A 23,011-nucleotide genomic window follows, 5' to 3' on the forward strand; every position below is an offset into this window, starting at 1 on the left:
CATCATTGGATTAGCTTGTTATTAAGCATGCAAATTGAACAAATGAGTATGGGAAATAAAGATAGAATTAATGTTATAATTTTCTAAGTTGGAATCTAAAGGATGATCAACATATAGGTAATTACTTTTATCTTCTTAAATGAGCAACGCCATGTTAATTATATTCCACTATATTGGATGAATATATTTAGTTATTTATGTTGTAAATATACCAATAATCCTCACCAGATTAATTTGATAATTGTGTGGACTCAACTAGATATCCATGTTATAACCCTTATAAAAAAAAAGAATCCCTTATGATTGCTAAAATTGAACTAACATGGGAAATAATTGATTTGTTGTTTATACATTAAATCTTCGTAAAAGTATCTCTCATATTAACTTCATTTAACAAAAAAAAAGAGTGATATGCAATAAGAAATTTGTATTTTAATTCCAATAGAAGAATGTCACTATGATACTATTATTCAAATCTTGAAATGATAAATTTCATCTAGCTAATGATATTTTAATTTAAAGGATGCTCTCGTGTGACCTAATACACACCCACTTTAATGAAATTAGTCCAATTATTTGCATTATCAAAACTTCAATGAATTCTATGGCTACTCACATTTTATCTTTCATATAAGAACTGCAACTCATTAGTTGGCTATGTATGAAATCAAATGAAAGGGCCTCACTCTATTAATTGTAGTTAATCCTTAATGAATGATTCTCGTCTGATTAACCATACTTTTAATATTAAAGGATGATATCGATTGTGAATGGATTACCTTAAACCCAATGAAAGAACTTCATTATATTAAACGCTTGAACCTTTTTTTTGGGGCCTCTAAATGAAATTATGAAATTAAGTGCATTAATTAAATAACCTCTCAATGGCCTCCCAGCCACCCAAAGTAAATGAACGCTTCCTAAAATTATAAGATGTCCAACCATAGAACACATATATAATCAAGATCTATGCATTATCTCATAATTAAGATATCCAGTTTAATGGATCTAATGACGCAAGTTGAGTTAGGTGTAAGGTTATGTAATCGCGTTGGGAAACTCCTTAGGATCGTTTTAGCCTTCTGCTGTGTTATCTAGTTAGAGATAATGTTGAGATAACTTCAATCTATCTTAATGTTGTAACTTATAATTAACTACTCTTAGTATTATTATAAATAAAAAAATATTTACACTCTATTCGAGTGTTTTTAACTTAAACCCTTTGGGGTTTCCTGGCGGGGCATTACAGAAAGATTGACAAGGATGCGTTATGATAAATTCCAGTGCATTTATTCCTTTATAGTAAGATGGAAAAAAGAATTTCAATCAGCAGCGATGAAACTTTACTATTTACAAGGTGCAGATTCAAAACCAATGCTTCTTGAATGTGGATGCACATTTAAAATTCACAGGGGTCAATTAAAATTTAAAATACAATTTTATTAGATAGTAAAAATTATATAAAATTGGCACAATCCTACACCCTTATGAGGAATGGATATTATGAAACAAAAATGTTAAACTATTCTCGCCCAGAGCACAAAATGCCATACTTTATTATTTACTTCATGATATTTGATATGAATCTCTTTATTGTTGAAGAGGGTACGGAGTTGTTTGAGTATCAAATGACTTATTAAGATGTGCATTTGTATGCTAGTTTTGTGGTAACGATTCCATCGAAATGCTGTGTAGTAGGATTTAGTTTCATGGATAATGTTCTAATTATTTTTGGGTGAGGTAGATTGCAATAAAAGAAGAATCCTAATGGTTGGCTTGAAATTCCTCATGCCTAATCACTGAGGGTATAGTTCTGATGTTGGAAGTTTCAATCTTTTAAATTTAATGTCATTTAATAGTTGTGATACGTATGATTTTGAACTCTGCAAAAAGTTTATATTGTTTATAATATACCAGTGTTATCATCCCGGGACACCAAAAAGTCCCATAAAATTAATGATTGAATTTTGATTATTTGTTTGGCTTCCACTCTCATGCAAACTCTCAATTTAAATTATTTAACAAAAACGTTATATGATAAGGTTTTATAATGTATATAAACAAGCAGCTATCCCCACTGCCATCCCTAGGGTAACATAGTAATATACTAGTATGATATTATACTTATAATATATAAATATAGCATGCTTCGTATTTAAAGTTTACTTCATGTATGTAAGTGTAAAAATTTGGTGCAAAATGTTTTATCACATGCAATAAAGATCTTTAAGAGGGAGGAAAATAAAGATATAGAGGTAAAAAGATAGAAAGAGAGAGAGTGTGTGTGAGAGAGAGGTGGAGTATTGTTATATAACTTTTTATTTATTTTTTATGCATTCCAAAGATGTTGCAACTCATGAGGCTACATTTTAAATTTCACGAATGTGGATGAATAGACAATCCAAAATTGCCACTTGCTCTTCAAAACCTTGATTGCACACACAACTTTATTTGCTTAACAAATTGTCAATTCACCTCATGTACAACATGTAAACAAACACTAGTTAATCTCCCATGACTCCATGACTCTTCAATGTACCTATTACATACGGAGATGCAATTGCTAGTTTAATTAGCTAATAATTCTATAGCTTGTATTATTTTTTCATAGTACATGTTAAATGAAGATTATTTTTGGATTTGTTGTATATGGCTTTTACATTGATGTTTTAAATCACACTCAGTGATCCATCATTAGCTAGAGGAAAGTGTAAAAACGGGATGAAGAAAGGACAAAAAAATGAGAAGTGGGAGGTAGTGAGTTCCATATAACAAGGAGCAAACACAAAAAATGCTTTCCAAAATTGAAAATAAATACATTTAAAATAATAGTGAAAAATTAAACAAAATTTGAGAAATTATGTTGATGTTTTAAATCACACTCAGTGATCTATCATTAGCTAGAGGAAAGTGTAAAACCGGGATGAAGAAAGGACAAAAAAATGAGAAGTGGGAGGTAGTGAGTTCCATATAACAAGGAGAAATCCCCAAAAATGTGTTCCAAAATTGAAAATAAATACATTTAAAATAATAGTGAAAAATTAAACAAAATTTGAGAAATTATGGTGAGACCAAATTTTAGGGTGTTTAATATTGGAGGAATTAAGATATAGTGAAAAAAACAAATCTAATTATGATCAAAATATGGAATCAAATGGATATAAGTAAACAATGAAAGAGACTGAAAAAAATAAATTAAGTAGGTTAAGAAAGAATTAAAACAGATGGAGACAATGGGGTTACAAGGGGAGGACAAATATTATAGATCAAACCAAAAAAATGAATTGGGTTGATTAAACACGAACGGAGTTGAAATGATAATCAAGGAATTAGATTGATTTGGAGAAAATCGTTGAGAAGATCCAAAAATCTATATTTTAAAATAACCTTGGGATGATGATAAATATTACAAGAGAAAAAATAAAAATGCAACTTTTGAAGAAAGTGGTTCAAGTGTTATATGTTGATAATTGAGCATTGATTAATATTAGCTATCAACATGGAAGACTTAGATCTACAAAGGAGTCAAAATGGTGCTTAAAGTACATAGAATCTTTGTTAGACAAGATGACTTTTATGCTAGTGGAGACCAATTTAAAGGAGTAAATAAGGCCTTCTTTGTGAAGGATTCTCAATATCTAATTAGAAAAGTATCCAACAAAGGGGAGGATAGGAAGGCCAAGAGCATCAAGAACTATAGGACTTAGTTTAAGATGTCTTGGCAAGGGAAAGTACCTAGTAAATGTTCTGAAAGTTCATTTTAAATGCTCTTATTGTTCTAGCTATTAATCTCAAAGACTTGGAAAAGGTGGGAGAGCCCTTTATCAATATGCTCATCATCTTAAACTTGATAAGCCCGATATGCTAGTGTCTTAAGGACACCAACTTTTTAGTGATTTGAATGCAATCAACTAAGCTATTTAGGTGGGAGTGGAAGAGTTCAAGCTAATTAAGGATGTGAGGCCGACAAACATTTGTTTCATCAACATAGAACATCCACCATGTGGTCTTAAGGGGAAACGAATTCAGGGATAACTTCTCAAAGTGCTCCATGTTTGTGTAAATTATTCCTCATAATTACACCTTACTTAAGTTGACTTAGGGTAATGCATTTCATAGTAGCTTGGATATGAGACACTTAGGGAAGTGTGCACATAGGTATGATGCATGTAGGATAAATTCCACCTTTTGTGGTCTTATCTTGTTGTTACATTCCACCTTCGGTGGGTGATCTACCTCTTGTGGAATATTTTAATATTATTTCTTCTACCTACCATCACCTACCCTTTTTCTCATTGAGCCACATATCATGATTGTGTGCTCACATATCCATATGGCCTTGCCTTTATAAGAAGGCTCATCTACATTGTATGTAATTTTTAATGATATAGTTGATCAACATTTTGCTCTTGATTAGAATACAATTTATTCTCATCAAATATATTTATCTCTCTTTTGTGTTATTCAATGTGCTCTTGATCTTGGCTATCTTCAAAAAATTCTTACATGGTATCAAATCCATTGGGGTTTCATTGAGTAGTCTTTTTGGAGAGCTTTTGGAGCATTCAATTTTTAGATCTGGGGAGCTGCACATTTTGGGAGCATCCTATGGCGATTTCCACCTCGTCATTGAGTCTAGGAGGCTATTTCCAAGAATTTTGAGTATAAATTCACCATATTAGGCTGTACAGTATGATTTTTTACAAAAAAATAACAAAAAATTATTTTCCTACGAAAATATTTTAATTTCCAATCATGTGTTATTTTGCAGTTTTTTAATTGTAAAAGTTGTATTTAAAAATAAATAAATTATTGTATATATATATATATATTTTTTTTTTGGGGGGGGAATTGTGTTTACCCCACCCCCCATACCATGCATGGTCGTTGCAGGGATTTGTACTTTTTTGCAGGTGCGATCTGTACCACCTTCCTCTAGTGGGCTACCCTCCTCCACTGGCTTCTCCCTCTGACATCCTCCCCTCAACCGACCCATGAAAGTTTTTAACGTCTACAACCCATCCCCCGACAACCTAAAACTCTTCTCAATAGATACCCAACCACCCAACGTCGCCTACTAAACTCTTGGTCGCTGCTTCAATTTTTTGATAGCTCCTATGCCACCGACTGCTGCTCTATGCCTGCCAGCTCAGTGTCATGCGAGCAGACATGCAGGTGTATCACAGTGTCCAGTCAACGAACGACTGCTGACATCACCTAGCATGTCATTTCCAAGTCAACACCATATCATTTGAACAACCTGCCACATCATTGGTGCATGCCATTGTACCGTACATTGCCACGTGGGATGTTGTACTGACACATCACACATACGAAGCTCATCGAATTTTGTCATGTCATCATCTGTACTGTATGGACAATCCACATAGGCAAGGAGGTAAGGTTTTCGCAATGGCTATACGACTGTCGAATTTAACCCTAGGGCTAAATGATGATGTCAACTTTTTTTGAAATTTTTTCAGCCCCTCTCCAATGAGATTTTTGTTTTTGCAGGCCAACTTTGGAGGCCCATAACTTGCTCATTTTAGCTCCTTTTTTGGTGCATTTTTTTTTTATTTGGGATAATTTTTTGTGCTCTTCACAATGGTAGTAGATTTTTCTAATTTTGGTGGACAAAGTTTTCACAATTTTTAGTTTTTCACGACTATCTTCAATTTTGCAACTTCAAAGGTTTCGTTCAAGGCCATACGACCTTCTTTTTAGGTGTTGTTTTTTTTGAAAGTGCATAATTTTTCATCTAATTTCATGTGGTACTATCTAATTTTCACCATTTTGAGTAGAAATTGTACTTTCAATATTTGCTCATTTTTGGCCTACTTGGTACTTGTATTTTGCTTGGATCTCAGTTTAGATTACTTGCAGTATTTTTTGGAGTCTTTTATAGCCTATTTAAGGCAATTATAAAGTTGAAATTAGAAGTCCACTTTGCCATTTTTGCAAGTGGCCATTGTACATGCACTAAGTATAAAGTGCCAAATCATCATTTTTTTTTTTTTTTTGGGGGGGGGGTTATTTGATTGAGCAAATTTGTGGGGGTGTCTTGTGTGATTGCGCCTCTCTCTATCTTGTGTTTTTTTCATTTTGGTGCTATGGGTTCTCCTAAATTTCCACTTTTAACTCCACATAATTATGCATTATAGAAAATTAAAGCATGGAGTAAATGGAACAATAACAACGCCACCTGATCCTAAAGTTAATCCTAATGCTCAAGTTGAATGGCTCACTAAAAATTGTAGGGCACTTGGAACCTTGAGAAAGTATGTATTAGATGACCTCATATTTCACATTGAGAAGTGTACTAAAGCTAAAGAGGCTTGGGATATTTATGGAAAATTGTATGGTCAAGTTTCTATGATTAGGGGCTACAAGCTTGATGGTGAACTCACAACATTGGATCCCAAGGATTTTGATACAATCCAAGATTATGTCACGAAAGAAAATGAGCTAAGAGAAAAGGTTAAGGATTGTGGCATTGACAAAAATGATGCTCAAGTGGTTTATAACTTGTTGGACAAGCTTCCATCAAAGTTTGTAGCCTTTGTTTCTATCTTTCACACCCATCGGTTGGCTCAAGGTGCTTCATACACTCCATCATCATTTGATGCATTCATGTTGATTCTTCAGCAATCTAAGTTGAACAAGATGGGGATTTTAAAATCTTCAAAGTCACAAGCTTTGGTGACTGATAAAGGGAATCAAAGCAATCAAGGAAAAGGCAAGAACCAAAAGCAGTCTAAGCCAAAGCCACAACAAGATAGAGAAAAATTATCCTCTCCACAACAAGGTGATTCTACATCCTCACCTAAGAGGAAATCATATAAGGACAATCATTTTTGTGCATATTGCAAGAAGTTGGGACATGATGAACAACGTTGTTACAAGAAGGATATTGATGAATTGAAACATCTTCTTGAGAAGAACAAAATTAGTTTGCCTTCTATAATGCCAACTTCAACTTCTTATTCCAAAGAAAAGGATAAAGGGAAGGATCACACTTTTGAGTAAAAAGGAAAGGGACAAGCTCTTTGTTCTCCTACAAGCCATGATTCAAGGAGATGGCTTCTATATTTAGGAGCTTCTCATCATATGACATCTTTACAGTCTATGTTCTCTTCATTTGAGTCTTACAACATGTCACAAATTTTCATGGGCAATCATAAATATATGAATGTTATTGGGAAAGAATCTATTTTCATTGGTGATAACTCCTTCAATGATGTGTTGTGTGTATCCTATTTGACAAACAATCATCTTTCCACATATCAGATCACTCATGGAGAAACAAGGAAAACTATGGAGTTCACACTTGATTCAATTATCATTAGAGACTTGAAGAGTAGAGATATCATTACAACTGGGGTGGTGGATCATGCATCTCAATTGTACTCCTTTTCACATTTTGGTCCTATTGATGAGGTTGATTCTTCATTTGTTGATCATACTTCTTGTGATGATTCAGATATGAGGAGAATTTTGGGTACTTGAACTTGGGTATTCTCACATGTGAACCCATTCTTGAGCCTTGTATTTCATCTCCTCCTATTGATATCACACCACCTATTGCACTCAATGATGCAGATATTACAATGGTTTTTCCTTCTTGTGATTCAATGCAACAAGGTATTTCTTGTCATCCAGCTTCAGTTCCTTGGGATGACTACTTAACAAACATTGCAGGTTTGTTTGTGGAGTCCTACATTGCAGATTTGGGAGACATCATTGATGACATTCATCTTTACTTTGATGAAGGTGATCCTTCTTCAATTTTTGCGAGGGAACACTCTGGCCCTCTTGTTCATTCTCTACATGATCTTTCTTTCGAGGTTGAAATGATTGTGGATACTTATGTACAACATTTGGAGGATGTCTCTTTATCCTTAGAGAATACATGTGAGTGTTTAGATCATGTTCTATATTCATCTTCACTAGATCTTGGTGTACCTTTTTTAGCAATGTGGATCAATACACTTGATTTGGAGGGGGTAACTTTCAACATCGACATGGGGACACTTGAGCAAATTTCAGAGACTCCACACATCTTGAGTTTTTTTCCTACATCTTCCTGTTAGATTCAATGACAGTCCCATAGACACTGAGAGGGGGGGGGGGGTGAATCAGTGTCTAACTGGTTAGTTCTATATTTAAACTTATTTATAACTTTGCCACCCAAAACAGTGTACCGATAAACAAGAATTAATGCAATAAACAGAAACATTAGAGATATCATAGAAACACACCATAACACAAGATATTAACAAGGAAACCCAATGTGGGAAAACCTCGATGGGATTTGTGACCCACAATATTTATTCACTGGCCAATGAATAAATACTACTTACAATAGGGGCCTGCACATGCAGGGAGGCCAACAACCTAGAGCTCATTGCTCAATGAAGAGTCTCACTGACTACAAAATGGATAATTAAATCTAATACAATGTACTGCTCAAAACAACATCTCTAATGCCAAGTTCAGTACTGGTTTAAGCTCAGATAGATACCTTAACCAAAAAACCTTCACTGTCCACTATATCACCTCATACAATAATTGCATTCTTCCATTCTACATTCTCTTTCAAAATGACCTATGAGATCTCATACAAAGATGAGTCTGTACAATATACCAAGTCGGCTTACAAATAGTTAATTATATTTACAAAACAAAAGTTCATCCCATGTTGGCTTGAGTGCCGATATGCTTTGTTGTCGATGTAATCTGAATGTCAATGTAAGCGCCTGCCGGTGCATGAAGAAACCTATCGCCGGTTGGTGCCAGTTGGTTGTGATCAATGACAACATCAACTATTCTCATATAAGTGTAGAATGCCAACAATCTCCCCCTTTGGAATTGATGGCAACACTCATGAGAAAAATCCAAAACTGCTATCCCAAAACTGAAATCCAAAAAGATGTGCTCCCCCTGAGCAAGTGATCTCCTCTATTCATGCATTTTTCTCTCCACTACCCCCCCTTTGACATCAATGACAAAGGATTTCATAAATAATCAAAAGAGTAAAAAAATGCTACCTCAAGGTCTGTAACCGGTTGGTTACTATATGAAAAATGTCCGCCAAAACTAGATTCAAACTCTGCATAAACTTGTTGCTATCAGTTAGAATTGCCTCAGTCTGTTGGATCATACCAGTGAGATAGTACATTTGTTTCTCCGATGATCGTTCTCCTTGAACTGTTGCCTTAGATAATTCAATCCGTTGAGTAATGAGACTGTCCAATTTTGGACCAAGTTTACTTTTGAGTTCTCGAGCTTTCAACTTTATTCTTGCCTTCTCTTTTGCAAGTTTCTCTAACTTCTCCTAAAAAACTGCCATTTCTTGCTAAAAAACTGATATAAGTCCAGATGAACCTATCATGTTATCTGCAATATCATCAATCTCATTTTGTGTCTTCTTAATCTCCTCATCAATGTCCTCTGTCAAATAGTGAGGTTTACATGCTTCTCTATATAACTCCTTATACTCCAAAATTGTTAAAATAAGTACCGGTAAAAGTGTGTCCAAGTGATCGGTACATTTCTTTATAGTGTTCTCAGGGAATGTATTTTTCTCTTTGTCAACTCTCTCCTTAATGGTGTCCTCATTTACCTTTTCCAAAGTTATGACATTATTAACAATGAATTTGGACAATGTGTCCAATTTACCTAAAGAATCATTAATGTGATCTATTTTACAAGTAGGTGCAATCATCTTCAGTATAGGTAATGTGTTATCAATTGCCTTAAATGCTAAGGCATTGCAATTAGTTATCCTCTTAATAGAATCCAATAGAACCTCTGTTATGTTAGTAGGTCTAAATTCACCTATAGATGTGCTTGGTTCTGCTATGGGTTTCTTCTCAACAGATGTTTGTCCAAATACCTTCACTATATCCTCTTTATTTCCATCAGATGCTTCCACTTTACTTACATTTTCTTCCAGTGGATCTGTCTATGTATGTGCCTCTGCCTTTGATGGTTTCCTAGTTTGATAAAGCACCTTTGTAACTGTCGGTTTCCCAGACTCAACATGAACCTCTGCCTCAGATTGTTTCTCAGTCTGTACAACTGTCAGTTTCTCTTATTCTGGTTGCCCTGTGTTAGTTGTCTTGTCCTCTATAGGTTTCTCAGTGTTCAGTTGCTCTGTTTGGGCTGGTATCTTAGTGTTTTAAGAATCAACAGTTTGTGCTGGTTTCTCTAAGATCTTGCTGTCTTTGACATCATGTACCTTAACCTCTGCAGTTTCTTTGTCCACAATAATGTTTATATCTCATGTATCCACATTCATGGTAAAAAGTATTTCTGGCTTTGAGTTAGTATCATCATGAGTTATACCTTCAGTAGCCATATCTGGTGGATTAGCTGTATGTACCGATGATGTTGAAGTTATTGGAGGGGTGTCCTGAGCCGATGGAGGGATTTTATCTGCTACTTTTATAATAGGTACACCACCTACTTTACCTTTTCTCTTTTCTTTCTGATATACCTTGAATGTATTTTCCACTTTTGGTATGTTTCTTTCCTCTTGCTTTTCCTTTTCAATGAAAAATATGTCCCATTTATCTACAGTCTCATCTGCAATTTCCTTAACCCTTCTAGCCATCAGGCTTACTCACCGACGTCCACTGACAAATACTGACCGGTTTGCTTCAGATATAAGCTCATCTATCTCTTCCTTAGAGATTAATGGATGTACAATCAAAAGTGCTTCAACTTTCAACTTCTTATCCAGTTCCATCACAAATAGCCATTTAGCTTCCAATCTCATGTATAGATCATTAGGTAAATCATCAATTACTTCTATCAAAACTTTCTTGTAGATATCCAAATATAGAATAATGCTTTCTTCAATAGTTTGTTTGTCATAATCCTTAAAAGAATTATACCATTTATTTACATTTACCAGATTACCTTCCTGTGTAATCTTATTCAGTAGATCATCCAATGTAGGGGTAACTGGTGTCTATTTCTTCTTTGGTGTAAGCTTCTTTTGCGGTTCCCTAACTGCCTGCTACTTTTTCCTTAGTGTTTTATTTTTCTTGGGAGGAGGAGAAGGTACCTATGAGGTTTTCCTTTTCCTTTCCACTCTCTTAAACTCAGTAGCCTTGCCATTGTCAGTATCAGAAGATGTTACAACCGATGAAACATGTGCTTCAAGTTGTAGTCCTTCAATCTCACTAGCTGATATACCACTAATATTCATGACATTTTCCTTGATTTCCTTCACCTTCTTAGAGGTAAATTTTCTCTTCTTTTTGTCCTCTTCTGCATAGATACATTAATCTCAATGGTTTCTGGACTACCAAAGAATTTCTCAGATGGCTCCCTTGGTGCATCAAGTAGAGCTTTTGCATATGACTCCAGAACATATAGGTCTACATCATAACCCATCTCAGTAACCCAAATAGTTCTAGGGCTTACTGCTTCCATCCAAGTTTCATCTTGCTTAATGACAAAGCAAATTTGCTTGGCATACTTATCAATTATGCTTTGCGGTAACCTTTCCCTTGCTCTCATCTTAGTTTGAAATGTTTTGAAGTAATCTGTAATGTTCTTATTAGAGTCAGTGCCCATACCGGTGAAAGCTTCCTGAATCTATTTGCCTACTGTAATGTCATAAGCAAAATACTTGTGACCTATGCCAGGTATCTCTTTGGTAATGTATAGCATCAAGCATACTAGTAGGTTCCCAAAATGGAAAGTACCTTTCTTATCTCCCTTAATCTTCTTCAAATTGTCAATCAGTTCATCTTTAAGCCATTCACAAACATCAATCTTAGCATTATTGTTCACCATCTCATATGCACTGTGAATACAAAGGCTAGAAACCAAATTCAGTCTATTTGCATGGGTTGCTTTATATCCAAGTATCATATTAACATATCTCACATTTATATCCTTAACATCATTGACTCTAAGTGACCTTCTATCAGATGTGGCTCTGGTTAACTCCATAACTCCCTTGTTAGGTATTTTCTTGGTTTTATCAGGCCTACTACCAGTTGAAGGTAAACCAGTAGTTGCCTTAATTGCTTCCTTGGTTATCTTGCAAACTGACTCTAACCATATGAACTCTCCATGAACTTTGCTTAATACAAGTCTTACAACTTCCTTTGGAAATTTGGGAATGTTCAGAATTTCTATAAAACCTAGGTCTTCATAATCTTATGTTCAGGTTTAATTACACCTTGTTCATCGGTAATGACCTCATTAAACATTTTCTTTAAATCCTTAGTCCCTAGGTTTTCTATGTTGCAATGTATGTAGATTCTAGGGTCTTCAACAAATGCTACACCCTTTGGAATTTTCAAAAAAGCTCCAATAGAATCATCTTGCTTTGCAATCTCAGGGATAATGTTAAACACGGGTCTAGGGCGTTTGACATTTTCAACAATGGTAGGGTTTGCAATAAACTTAGGAACAGAAGATGAGGTTGTCATTTCAAAAGATAAATATCTCTTTAACTGAAGTTCTCTGAATGCCTGAAAATCACTTCGTAGCTTCACCTTAGAAAGCCCTTGCTCAATTCCATGCTCTCTGATTGTTTGAATGCTTGGTGAGTCAAAATGAGGGTTTTTTGGTGCTTTATAGCCAAAAAGGTTATTTAAAACCGCATTAAATGCTCACCAATTAAGTGAAAACTTAATACATCTACCCATAAAGAAGAAATGTATCTTCTCACCATCAATCAAGGGTAAAATGCATGATTTTCAATTTGTTGCAATACCCCCTAAGGATTATTCCTTAGTTAGATGAAGAATCTCCTACCGGTGGAGGGTTACTTTATTCTACCGGTGCAAAGATAGATTCATCAACTTTTTGATTACTCTTCTTAATCCATTGTTTTGAAAATTCTTTCTTTACTTCATCTACCTTTTCTTTGCCTTTCAAACTAGATCCTTTATTGTTCACCGATGAAGTCTTGCTTCTATAAAATTTTGCAATATGCCCAATCTTGTTACATGTATAACAACTTACATTATTCCTTTGAATAGCCTTTCCATATCCTTGACCGGTTTGTGTTATGCATTGATTAGATAAATGCCCAAATCTACCACAAACATAGCATTTCACATTCATTCTGTAATTTTTTGAATTATGACCAACTTTGTTGCATTTGGAACATTGACCAGTGGGTGAGTTTGTATTTTGATTATTTCTAAATCTACACTGATTTTCTCTATGACCATATTTGTTGCAATTGAAGCATTCCCCATTAAATTTATAAGCATTAGGTTGTCTTATTGGTTTGTTTAGATCTTGATTGTTTGCAGTACCAGAACTCTCTCCAATTTCAAAACCAAGTCCAATTGTATCTCCATCAGGTTTTTATCTTTTCAACATGTTATCAATCCTTTCTGAACTTTTTTTGAATTTGTCTTTGTGTTCATTTGCAGTGATCAACTCATTTTCCAGAATTCCAACTTGTTTTGTGAGCTCCTCCTTATCATGTTGCATGTGAATCGGATCTGTCTTTAGCATATCATTCTCATGACAGAGTCTCAGATTTTCATTTCCTGCATCATTAAGTCTCCTAGTCAAGTCTTCTTCATTCTTCTTCCTATCTTCATTACCCTTACATAACCTCATAGTCATATCTTGCATTTCATTCTTCATATTGGTATTTTCTTGTCTCAACTTATTTGCAATGTCAATAAAAGTTGCCTTTTCATCATCATCATTTTGCATTTTCTTATGAAGTTCCTTTCTCTTATTTTGTGCTATAATCAGGTTCTCCTGAAGTCCTTTAATGAATTCCTATGCAATCCTCAGATCATCTTCTAGTTTGATATTCTTCAATTTTTCTGCATCAAAATCTTCAAGAGCTCCTTCCAACTATTTTCTTAAGTTCTCTATCTGTATCAGTTTCAGAATCTTCTTCAAGCTGTTAGGCTTTTGTAAATAGAGGACCAGGCTCTGATACCAATTGTTAGATTCAATGATAGTCCCATAGATACTGAGAGGTGGGGGGGGGTGAATCAATGTCTAATCGGTTAGTTGTATATTTAAACTTATTTATAACTTTTCCACCCAAAACAGTGTACTGGTAAACAAGAATTAATGCAATAAACAAAAATAATAGAGACAACATAGAAACACACCATAACACAAGATATTAACGAGGAAACCCGGTGTGGGAAAAACTGTGGTGGGATTTGTGACCCACAATATTTACTCACTAGCCAATGAATAAATACTACTTACAATAGGGGTCTGCACATGCAGGGAGGCCAACAACCTAGAGCTCACTGCTCACATGAAGAGTCTCACTAACTACAAAATGGATAATTAAATCCAATGCAATGTACTAATCAAAACAACATCTCTAATGCCAGGTTCAGTACCAGTTTAAGCTCAGATAGATACCTTAGCCAAAAAACCTTCGCTGTCCACTATATCACCTCATACAATAATTGCATTCTTCCATTCTACATTCTCTTTCAAAATGACCTATGAGATCTCATACATATATGAGTCTATACAATATACCAAGTCGGCTTACAAATAGTTAATTATATTTACAAAACAAAAGTTCATCCCATGTGGGCTTGAGTGCCAATATGCTTTGTTGCCGATGTAATCTGAATGCCGGTGTAAGCGCCTACTGGTGCCGGTGTCTGCTGGTGCATGAAAAAACCTATTGTCAGTTGGTGCCAATTGGTTGCCATCAATGGCAACATCAACTATTCTCATATGAGTGTAGAATGCCAACACTTCCCTCCATGTTTGGGGAGACTTCATGGATACACTTTTGGTTTTGTTTCTTCCTAAGGGGAGGAATGTTGTCAATGATCATGGAGAAGTTTCTTCATTGATTTTTGAGCTTCTACTATTGGTGCAGATTCTACATTGAGAGTTATTTGAGAGTTATTCATTCATACTTCTTTGAGAGTTCTCTTGTATAGTTATTCATTCATATTTTATTATTTCTCCTACCTACCCTCACCTACCCTTGTTTATCATTGAACCACATGTCATGATTGTGTGCTCACATATCCATATGACCTTTCCTTTATAATAAGGCTCATCTACATTGTATGTAATTTTTAATGATCCAGTTGATCGGTATTTTGCTCTTGATTAGAATACAATTTATTCTCATCAAATCTATTTGTCTCTCTTTTGTGCTATTCAATTTTCTCTTGATCTTGGCTATCTTCAACAAATTATTACACTCCATGTAAGTGTTTTTAATGATTCTTAACCAAGTAATATTTCTTTGAGAATGAGTAAGGTGGCTCACTCAAGACTTTAGGTCAAAATCAATTATGTAGATATGTCTTCCTCTGGGTATCTTTAGAGTATAAAAATGTTATGATTATGTTCTCTAGGCCATTCTTGAAGTTCTAAATATTCCTATTTTTATGCAAATTGCATTATTAGATTATGGACAAGTGAAGGAGCTACCAGATGATCTTAGGATTCAGTTTGCAAGATTCATAGTGGCAGCTATTTCTGGTGATTCCCTACAAGTAGGAAATATTTATTTTTGAGTACTTCACTTATCTCTCAATACTTTCCAATTTCTAATCTCAATTCTTTGTATTTCTAGACATATATTGTATATGTCTAGGGTCACAATTCAAACAAAAATAAATATAATTTCAAAATTAAAATAAGTGCAATAAAAAACAATAATTGACTTTAATCAAGGGGCTAGGAGTAAAATTAGGAAAATTTACAACTAACTATGGCTAAGTCAAATTGAGTTCAATTTGACTTAGGATTTGTGCCCTACATGTAAAAATGTATATATAAAATTATGCTTGAAGTGTGAATTACCGACTACAGAAATGCACCTACAACTAGAAAGCATTAAAAAAAACCAAGTATCTGGAGACAAATCTTCATTATCAACATCCTTCAAAAAATCTTCATGTTTTTTGCAATGTACCCTATATTTTTGAGTCATCTTGTCCCTGAATGTGGAGTCTGGCATATGAAGTGGAGTGCAATACTGATTTGAAGAATTTCAAAAATTAGACATGAAAGACCAAAAATTTGCAAATCGGACTTATAACCCTGATTTACACTTATGCAAATTGGATATATGGTATAATGGTATAGTTCGGGTTTATAACCACAAACTACACTTGGAATAATGAGTAACAAGCACTTAGGTGTAGTTCAGGTTTATAAACCTGAACTACACTTATTCATGGGTAAAAAACCAACTCAATGTAGTTAAGGTTATAAACTTGAACTACACATAGTGCAGTTCTTTTGGTGTTGTTCGGAGTTATAACCATGAAATACACTTGGTGAAACATTTGGAAACTTAGTGTAGTTTGGAGTTACAAACCTGAACTAGACCATTTAAAGTAATGATAATATAGTTTGGTTCGTAGTTGTAACTTCAAAATACACCTTAGTACATGTTCACAAAAACATATTGGTGTAGTTAGGAGTTATAAACGCAAACTAAACCTCAGCAAGATGAAAATTTGGTGTAAGTTTAGAGTTGTAACTTCAAACTACACCTAGTGATGAGACTAGAAAAAGTGTATTTCAGAGTTACAACTCCAAACTATACCAAAAGGTGTTGATCAAAAACCAAAGTCGTGGATGCCAAAATAGGAGAGGGGATTTTCTTTTTATAAGCATTCTTCGAGAGAATCCATGTTATGGTATGGATGTGGGATAAAAAAATAGGGTTCAAGAGTTTAATCCCACATATGGGTAGTCAATGTAAATGGGTAGAAGAGAAAGCATAAATTTGTCATGTAAATGCTTATGTATATGTTTGTGAAAATGAATGAATAATATTATTATTAAATATATATGATAAACGATAAATGATAATAATACTAATAAATGATAGAATATTGATATTATTAAATGGATAAATGATAATATAGATATTGATGATATACAATAATATTAATGATAATACTAATAATGGATAATATTGATGATAAATGATAATAGATATAATAATGCGTGAAAATGAAATGGATCCACCCAAAATTAGGATGACAAATTTTATGTCTACATTTTGCCCCTCTTTGAGACAATGCAACCTATCACATTGTTTTAAAGAAAATGATCAACTGATACATGCCCCAAAGATATCCCAGTAAGGGTGATGATTGATTGGTTATGCCCCCTCGAGAGATTGATCAAACAGATTGATGGAGATTGATCTCTCAATATATTATAAGAGATAAGATTGGATGATTGATATTGCACAAGTGATTAAGTTGAGATGTACATTTGATGGAAATGCACAATTAATGAGGCATAACTAAAAAATTGATGGAAATGAATAGTATAGTCAGGTTGATTAGCTAGTTGAGCTGATTGAGTTGATTAAGATAATAGGGTTTGATGCTAGCGAAAGAAAATTTGAAATATGGAATTGAGTGATCAGGGGGGCAATAAGATTCCAAGGAGCAAGTTGGTTGATTTGATAAAGCAATTAAAGATTCAAAGACATGCATCATTTGGATAAAGTGTTTGATTGATCTCGTTGCAATGAGAAGAATGAAGAAGATGATGAAAGAATGATGTAAAAGAAAAAGAGAGAGAAGAAAGGTGATGAAAGAATGATGTAAAAGAAAAAGAGAGAGAAGAAAGGTGATGAAAGAGAGGAATAAAAGTGATGAAAAAGAAGAATGATGAGAAAGAAGATATGAAAGTGATGAAAATTCTTGTGCTTTTTTAAGTTCTTATATCATCATTGAGCTAATTATAGAAAGAGATAAAGCTTATCTAGATATTGATTAGATCTAGAAAAATTTGCATGCCAATTGTGTGAAAGAAAACACATGAGAAAGGAAAGAAATGCCTCAATTTGCATTAGATCGGTATGTCCTCGATGATCTTAGATGATCATGTCCTAAGATGAGTCATCAAATTAATAAGGAACAATCAACAAGCAGTAAACAAGTGAAGATGCCCTATCCTCGCCTTTCTAGTCAAAGACATCCTGGAGATAAAATCTCTAGTCAAAGACATCCCAGAAAAGATAAAAGACATGTCACCAAACATAAAATCAGAAACAATCAAAAGAAATAAACAAACAAACAGATGATATTTTTATGTCAAAGTGATTTTTGTTCATAGTTAATACGTGCATGCACCTAGCTAGAGTGTCATGTGCACATTCGACCTGGCCTAGGTGTGCACCCTCTCTGGCCAAGTACACACTACCCAGGGTGCACCTCAATGCACGTAGTGCCCCAGCTAGACCATGGTCTGTGCACACCACCTTGAGTACACTGGCATGCACACACATTTAGGTCAGGTGTAACCTAGTGCATGTTCGGGGCGTCTTAGGTGCATGCTCGATGTTTCCTCAGTGCACCAAGGTGCCCAGTTTTCCTCGGGTGCGCACCTTGGCTAGGGTAGGCACCTTGGTGTGCACACCTCGACACCCCACATACCCTACACTGTCACTACAGGGATTTTTTCTTTTATGCAGGTGTGATCCATACTTCCTTCCTCTAGCGAGCTACCCTCCTCCATCGGCTACTCCCTCGGGTGTCCGCCCCTTCGTCGGCCCTTGCAAGTTTCTGACATCCGTAGCCCATCCCCTGACAACTTGAAACTCTTCTCAATTGGCAAATCTTCTCAGAAGCTACCCAACTACCCAATGTCACCTGCTAAACTCTTGACCACTGCTTCAATTTTTTGATAGCTCCTACACCTCCTGCTGCTACTCCGTACCTGCCAGCTCAGTGTCATGCGAGCAGACATGCAAGTGTACCACAGTGTCTAGTCAGTGTATGGCTATTGACATCACCTATCATGTCATTGTCAGGTCAATACCATATCATTTGAATGACCTACCACATCATTGGTCCATGCCATTGTATCATAGATTTCCATGTGGGATGTCGTACTGACATGCCACATGTACGAAGCTCATCAAATTTTGTTACGTCATCATCTGTATTGTATGGACAATCCACACAGACATGGAGGTGAGGTTTTCATGATGGCTAGATGATTGTCAAATTTAACCACCTGAATGATGACATTAGCAGATTTTTTTTGAAATATTTTCAGCCCCTCTCCAATGAGCTTTTTGGTTTTGCAGGCCAACTTTGGAGGCCCATAACTTTCTCATTTTAGCTCCTTTTTTGGTGCATTGTTTTTTTTATTTTGGCTAATTTTTCATGCTCTTCATAGTGGTAGTAGATTTTTCTAATTTTGGTGGATAGAATTTTCACTTTTTTTAGTTTTTCATGACTATATTCAATTTTGCAACTTCAGAGGCTTCATTCAAGGTCATAGGTTTAGAAAGTTTAGCAGAGTCGTACATTTACTCATTTTTCAACACATTTGTAATCCTTTTAGCACATTTGTGACTTTGTACAACACATGTGTTCTATTTGGTAGCACAATTGTCACGCAGTTTAGTGCATTTGAAACATTCTGTAATGCATTTGTTAGGTTTTAACGCATTTAATATGTAGTTTAGCATATTTGTTAGGCAGGGTAGCAGATTTGTTAGGTCTAGTAGCGCATTTACAGTTAGTTTAGTGCATTTGTTGTTTCAGCACATTTGTTCTAACAATTTGTAAGAAATTTCAAAACAGGTTGTTTGACTAACACATGTAACTTTTTAAACCGTCGATGACAAGATATTTCAGATAGCTAACTAGTGGTTTTACAAGTGTTTTTCATGCATTTTCACATCTAGTTTAACTAGAGGTTCAGTAATTGATCATTTTTACTTCACATAGCTTAAATAGGGGGTCAATTAACAACATGCAACTTGAATTTGTGTTTTCTTAAAATAATTGCACTTAGACTAATTTAGAGGGTTAATTAATCAAGTGTTCACTATGCTTGCAAAGTGGTAGGTTAGTATTCTCTCACCTCAAGTAGGTGATAAAAAAATTAGACCCATTTTTAATGTGTAACCTTTAGAGGGTTTTCCTCTTGAGTTGCCAGTAAAGCTGGTGAGAGGGAATGACCTAAGTAGAAACGGGCTAAAACCAAGCTTTTTCAATCCACTATAAATAAATTGTGTTTGTAAAGAAAGTTACAGGCAATGGGTGTTGATTAGTCCATACCTACATTATGAATCCCCATAAAACATATAGAGCACAACCTCTATAGGCTGGGAGGCCTTCCTTAATAGAGTGTAACATACTACATGTATGGCCACTCAACTGGATGCCCTTACTAAAAACTCTCTTGTATAGAAGTCAAAATCCTTCTAGTTGTTGGTATAGGAGGTCGAACCTTTGATGAGACTCACACACATACGGTTCTTAGTAGAGATACAAAGTTTGTGATGAGAATTTTTCATGGGAACTGATGTTTGGCTACCCCGGAGAAGTGAGTGTCATGGACTGGAGCTAGTGGGGTCAAGCATCTAAGTATCTACTTTGAATAGCATACCCTCGAGGAAACCCACATGAGATTCAAAAAATACTAGCTTGGCCTACCATAGGAATCGTGCTTGTCTTTTCAGTTCTATTTTCCAAACATTCTATCTGTTGTGTTTGTGTTACGTTCTCAAATCAAAACGAAAAAATCATCTCTTTTGAAAAATAGTAGAAAATTGAAAATTTGCAAATAAAAACATAAAATCACGCATTTACAACATAGAAAACCACATTTGAAACATTCTACAACACATTTGAACAACAATGTAGCACATATACAAAACCTGTTAGTGCATTTGTGGTATTTGGTAGTGCATTTGTTAAATTGTAGCATATTTCCAAAACTTGACAGCACATACACACTGCATAGTCATGCATTTACAACACAGTCTAGCGCATTTGTCAAATCTTGCAATGCATTCACATAATCCTACAACGCATTCAAAACAGAGGGTACTTCCACTAGTCACCAGAAAATTTTGAATATAGATTTGGATACCCATTTTCAAGAAGATCTCATTTCAACTGTCACATATTTAATAACTAGTCAAACAAATAGGTTTTTTTGGGCAATTTACACCAAAAGCTAGATCACACTTAAGGTTTATACAAGTATTCATCTCAACAAGTTTTAAGTCCAACATTCTAAAGTGCATAATCACTTATTTTTTATAAGATGATCTTACAAACATAGTTTCTTATTAGGATTATCCTCCTTTACCGCATAACTACAAATCTTGATCAAAATAACCTTGTTATTTTCATTGGATATATTGTTCCTCTTTGAACTTGGTTATATCAAAATTTCATAAAATTTGCACTCCCATTAGGATCAAAAACTTTCAAATTCTCACAAATATCTATATGACCATTTCGTGTCATCTCAAAAAGAGGAAAATTATTTATAAAGTACTCTTGAAAAATAGAAGGTTTCTATACATAAACCGTAAACTTATGTTGAAACATCGTACATTCATACACCATTTTCATAACTATCTACATGGTTGTGGAATTGAGTTTGATGAAGAAACCTTACAAGCACATGCCTTTCAACAAAGAGATGCTTTATCTCAATGTACCAATAGAGGTGGTAGAATCAACTTAACATATTTACTTGAATAATTGATCACATATTGAGACACATCTCGAATATCAAAAACATTCAATGCCATTTTGGACTAGAGCTCACCACGAGCAATTGAAACGACAAAAAGAAATGGAGGAGGAAAATACTACTTACCATGAATTTGGGTACATAGATAAAGAAGAGGGAGAAATTAATGTGACCATTAGATAACTTCAATAAGATCCTAAATTTGACAAAATGATCGAAAGAATGTTAGAAAACAAAAAACAAAAGTACTTTTTGATGTTGGCAAAATTAGGGGTTGTATGCCAAAAAGTGTGGAATCTGCAAAATAGACACAAACAACTGAAGCACACCAATGAAACATTATGTTAGAGATCAATGAAACATAAAATATAAGTAAATTAAACAAAATCTCTAATCACATCTCATTGTTCTCTATCTCTTAGGATCCTTCAAAGCAAGGTGGCTCTTATCTTGGAAGAGCACTTGATCTCTAGGATGACTACCTAAAGAATGAGGTATATATGATAAAAGATCTAAATGCAAGTGCAACTAAGATCTTAGCATGATATGGATATGAAAAGCTATGATATGGTGCAAGATGATGAGATTAAAATGAAGATTATGCTAGTATGATATGCTATCCTAACATGATAATGCTATGATAATACTAAGTTATGATAAAGAAACTAACATGCTATGATAATTCTATTATACTATGCTAACATGATAATTCTAATACTAGAATGCCCCTAAATGCTTAAGATTGAAAAGAGAGGCAAATGAGACTCCTTAATAACCTGCACACAAGAGAATAGCATAACCTGGATGCAAACACCTGGGATGATGATAATGAAGGAAATGAGATCTATTTATAGAAGAAATGGGGAACTGGATGGTTAAGATTGAGTAATCTTAACAAGGGTTAGGATTGAATGATCTTCAATCCATTTTACACTTTCAACCTAATCCCATGTTAACAAGTGTCACCATGAGGAGGCTTGAGAGGAGAGATAAGGAGCATTAAATGCTTGAGGGGAAATGATGGTTACCCTAGGGGGTTGGGTTAGGGTTAGGTTAATGGATATTCCTTTTATTCAAGGGATAAATAAATGTGCAAGGGTTAAATGGCTACCTTAGTCAAAGAATTAAATTCTTTGAAGAGACCTATGAGTTAAAAGGATGGTTAAGTTACATGAAAGTCTCTAACCAAAAGTCAAAGGTGAGTTAACCATAAATGGTTATGTAAGAGCCTTTAATGGTTTGGAAGACTTTAGAACTTAACCATTTGGAGACATAAAACCTTTAATGGTTATTGAAGACTTTGGAGGTTTTTGAGAAGTGACTTCCTTTTATTTAGGAATATGACAATGATTAGGATAGGATTAGACTAAATTGGAAGTGATTAGAAGAATATAGAAGGGTTTTAGGCACGCAAGTGGATTTTGTAGGAGAATGCAAGTGGGAGGAATTTTTGGGATTTTCAATTAAAATAAAATCATTTATTTCAATTAAATGGTGCAAATTTCATTTGGATAGATATTAATTTATTTAAATGTGAATGTGA

This window comes from Cryptomeria japonica, chromosome 7, assembly GCF_030272615.1.
Source record: "Cryptomeria japonica chromosome 7, Sugi_1.0, whole genome shotgun sequence".
Lineage (NCBI taxonomy): Eukaryota > Viridiplantae > Streptophyta > Pinopsida > Cupressales > Cupressaceae > Cryptomeria > Cryptomeria japonica.